A 4460-nucleotide genomic window follows, 5' to 3' on the forward strand; every position below is an offset into this window, starting at 1 on the left:
TAATTAAATAAATGATATTAATTTATAAAATTAAAATTAAATTCAGGTTTCATTTTAAATCTTTCTGGCCGACCTGTGTTGTTCCTTTAATATTCATTCCCTCATGAATATTTATTTCTTCCATCTGGCTCTTCTTTTATCATCTTTCTCTCAACCCTGATGATGGATCCCATTTGGGATTCGAAACGTTGGTGTAAAAATTCTATTACTGTGGATTCTCCGGTCAAAAATTCAAAAAACCACATTACTGAAATTAGACATAAAATTTGAACTTCCCATGTAGAATGGAGAAGTGAATGCAAAAAAGTTAGACAATTGGATTCGATAGTTGGAATTATACTACAAAATTCAGAACCTTCAAGAAGATGACATAAAGATCTAGTTGGCTTCACTGAGGCTATAAGGAGCTGCACTAGATTGGTAGGAAGCAAGGACTCAATAGGAAATGTGAATCCATTGTAAGATATCCATTTCTTGGGTTGAATTTATTTCTTCCATTAAAAGATAGTTTTATCCTTTAGCCTATATGCAAAAGGCCATTATGAGTTGGCATAATTTTAGGCAACTTAAAGGCCAAACTGTCCAAGATTATACACAGGAGTTTAGGAAAAAGGCTTTGTTATTAGGAGTAAACTTGAATTCACAAGATGCACTCTTGAAATATATAGGAGGTTTACATTTTATTTTCAGCATACCATCCTTATGTTTAACCCAAACAACTTAGATGAAGTATGTGTGCAAGCCACACATCTTGAGGCAAAGGGGAAAAAAAAACACAGAAGAGAAAGGTGAAAGTGAGGGTAAGGGAAAAGAGAAGGGATGAAAATTGAAGGTGTTAGAGCCTAGATTTACCTCTGGCTGAAAAGGTAAGCTTCTAGGTCCACATCAAGCCACGCTCAACCTCGTAGCTAGCCCTACGAGGACAGGAGAGGGCTCTCTCCGGGTCACACTCAGTAAAAATAAACAATAGGGACTGAGATGACTCAAATTGAATACTGATTCTAGGCTAGTAAATAAATATGAAAGAGGTAATTTAATGAATGACTGAATTTTTAGGGCTGTATGGGACAAAGAACAGCATGAGTGGAGAAATTAAATCAAAGACACAGAGTATTTCATGGGGCATGATAGGAAGGAAGTTTAGTAATCAAATTGAAATAATATGGAGTGGAAAGAGTTTTTAGAGGTTGAAAAGGGCATAATAAATGAATCCTTTTCGAACGGAAGAAGACACACAAAGCATAAATGCTTTCCCAAGGTAGAGAAATAAACTGAATTCTACCTTTCTTACTTAAAAGCATTCAACTAGAAATGATTATGAATGGACGGTAAAACAAAACAAGATACCTATGAAATAGAAAGAAGAAACATATGCTAAACTCATACCACATGAATATCATGAATCAGAGTTGCATCATTTCATTAATTCTCTGCCAAAACTGTATAGTGAAGCGCTGAGTTTTTTTTTTCCCACACTTTTCCCAGAACTCAGACCCTTTACAAATGATTTACAATACAATAAATAAACTCAGAGGTGGGAAAATAGATTGATGAAAATAGGGAGCTGTTTCAACTAAAAGTATGAAGATAGAAAAAGAGCCATTCATCTGTTCTAAAGACAGAACAACGTTCCATTTGAATTTCTTTGATGACCAATTAAAAGGAGAAACCTGTAGAGCGGATCCCATGAAATCATGACTAAGGACAAAAATAGGCAATCCGTTCCTATCTCTCTGCTGTGGTAGATATTCTTCATTTTAATTTTGGCTTTCGGTCTTTGACTTTTCACCTTCTTTTTGCCATTTGAATAAAAACCAATTTTTTAATAAAAATAGCTTTGAAAGAAGATTTCGCCTTTAATGAAGGGAAACAGAGTTACACCAATTCCTGTTGCAATTTCTCCTTTAATACCGAGGAACACATATCCAACAAGATTCACAACACTCTCCATTGACTTCGACCACAAAAGAAACTATTCCTTTAATATCGAGGAACACATATCCAACAAGATTTGCAACACTCTCCATCGACCTTGACCACAAAAGCAACTTCATGTTTCCCACTCCTTTGTGATTATCAAGAAGTTCCCTGGTTCTGGCAATGATAACTTATGATCATTTAAGATAGCCTGGGCACCATTGGCAGTGCTCCAAAATGGGATCCATATCTTCAAAGTAGATTCAATGCTATGCTCCCTTAAAGCCTTTAATGTAAAGAACTCCAGTGAGACACGAAGGTGTGGATTGGATGCAGAAAATGGCCCAACCCTCTGCTTCCGAATCAATCCTGCTTCATCCCAGGTAAGAGTGCTAGATATAAATTGGGTAACATACAAGGTAGGAAATTTTCCACCCTCCTGAAAGTTGATTGAGTCACCCAGTTTTGAAAATTATTCAATACCTGTCCCATAACAACACCAAAATGAATCGAATGGGGTTCCCCAACCATGGTAACTAATGGCCTTTGATTTTCCATGACCTAAAGGAAGCATGTAAATCATAACCCCAGGATCACTTCCTCGCTAAATAGTGAGAACTCCATTGATCAATACACGTTCATAATAATCGGCATATGCCATTTTTTGGTCCAGCGAAATAGATGACAAGCAACCTTCAGCATGTTGTAAGTAGTACAAGACTCTGCATTTTTGGTCCCAAGTGAGCTTGCAAGATGGTTTGGATTAAACCAAAATTCACCTGCAGATGTTCCACCAGTAGCATAACTATGTGAAGAATTAATAATATCCATGAAGTATGTGCCGATTTCCTTATATAAAGGGTCACCTATTATTTCATATCTCATTATAGATCCAATAACCACCGGGATATGAGTATTGGCATGAAACCTAGAGAGGCTATCCGCCGGAAGAGCTAGAGGACCCAAAAAAAAAAGGTTTATCGCAGAGATGTGCCAAACTGAGATGTTTTTTTTTATCCACTTAACAAGTACAGCTGATAGAGAATATCTTTCATGCCACCAGTCTCCTCATTGAGAGAACGCCAATGCCTTTCAATTGTGTGTTTAGATATAACATGTTGTACACGATTGTAAAAATAATCAGCCATCCATGCGACCATCTTAAATGCTTGAGTATTTCCAGCCAGTTTGTTTTGATCCAACAATCCTGCCATGATTTTGTATAACATGGTGCCCAAACAGGTTGAATAGCTTCAAAACGGTCAAACAGCTTGAAGGAAATGCCGACAGATGGTCTGTCCCTAGTTTACGATGGCATTCATAAAGAGCATTAACAACAACCTGCATTTTCAACTGGAGTTCCTTATTGTGAGTGCTCGCCCACATAAGCGCTGATGCACTCATGTAATGCCTTGGCGCGAGGCAAACTGAGTCGGTTTTGAAATTTTTGGATTGCAGTGATGAAATTTTTTCTTGTCGGCCCTGTGCGCCTCGCGGGAGCCAAACGTGTCGCGCTCACTGTAAGCATCGCGCTCGTTGGAAAATACACAGTGGCAGGAGGCCCTGTGCACCGTGACCTCCCAATGCGCCCCACACATTCCAAACACACAATCTCAGCTTTAAACTCACCGTTTCAGCTTCTTCACAATTCACCTTGGCTTCTTTGATGTCTCTTGGTGCAAATGGAATGTTGGATCATAAAAAGTTATATTTGTACCCATGACATTTGATTTTTGTTTTGAAAAAATCCAATGTTGTAGTGCTTTGAAACCTTTGACACTTCACTGTTTGCTTTGATGTTTGAGCTGATGATGTCCTTTCTGTTTGTTCTTTCGCAAGGAATGGATGGCTGGAACTTCGACAAAGGATCGGGGTGGTGCCTGAAACATTTCGTGACTAAAAACTTTGAAAAATCACATATTTATTATAAAAAACAATTTTGATGATTTCTTCTTCAAAACAGAGTTTTGAAGAAGAATCACTCTCGAGCACTATTGATGATGAAAATTTTCGAATGAAAACTTATTGAAGACATCCTCATGTCCCGTGGCCATTATTTGACTTTCTGAAGACCAAAGCCTAGACCTAATGACTGAAATGATTCTTGTTTGACCAAAATATCATCTATGATTGTGAATGACTGAAATAAACTTTGATGAATTTTGATAAATTTCGACCAACCTAGCAGGTACAAACATGAGGGAAATGAGTGAAGAGACCCTTCCGTCAGATAATCTATGCTTCCTAATGGAATGCAACTCACTAGACTGGATGAGACGCCTAAAAATCAAATGCAACAAAGAGTTTTTTATCTCTAACGGAGGGATGTAAAGACCGACTCTAACATTGGCTCCAATGAGGATGGCAGCTCCTTGGAGATGCCAAGAACTACAAATCTTTGGGAGAGAAGATAGTGCCTTCATCCATTGGGCTATGGAGTCGATGACTTGACAAAACCAAACAAGATTTGTTGACTCACTGATTGACTGAAAATTTGACTCAAAATTGAAATTGAAAACCATAATAAAACCAAACATGACTAA

The 4460-nt window shown here is 37.7% G+C and overlaps 1 pseudogene; it reads right to left on the reverse strand.

Moving 5' to 3' along the window:
• Positions 1 to 2050: 2050 nt before the first annotated feature.
• LOC149209804 (uncharacterized) lies at positions 2051 to 3515 on the reverse strand (annotated as a pseudogene).
• Positions 3516 to 4460: the final 945 nt, after the last annotated feature.

Source organism: Pinus tabuliformis, chromosome 1_2, assembly GCF_031772625.1.
Source record: "Pinus tabuliformis cultivar Carrire ecotype Pingquan chromosome 1_2, CPIR1, whole genome shotgun sequence".
In the NCBI taxonomy this organism is placed as follows: domain Eukaryota; kingdom Viridiplantae; phylum Streptophyta; class Pinopsida; order Pinales; family Pinaceae; genus Pinus; species Pinus tabuliformis.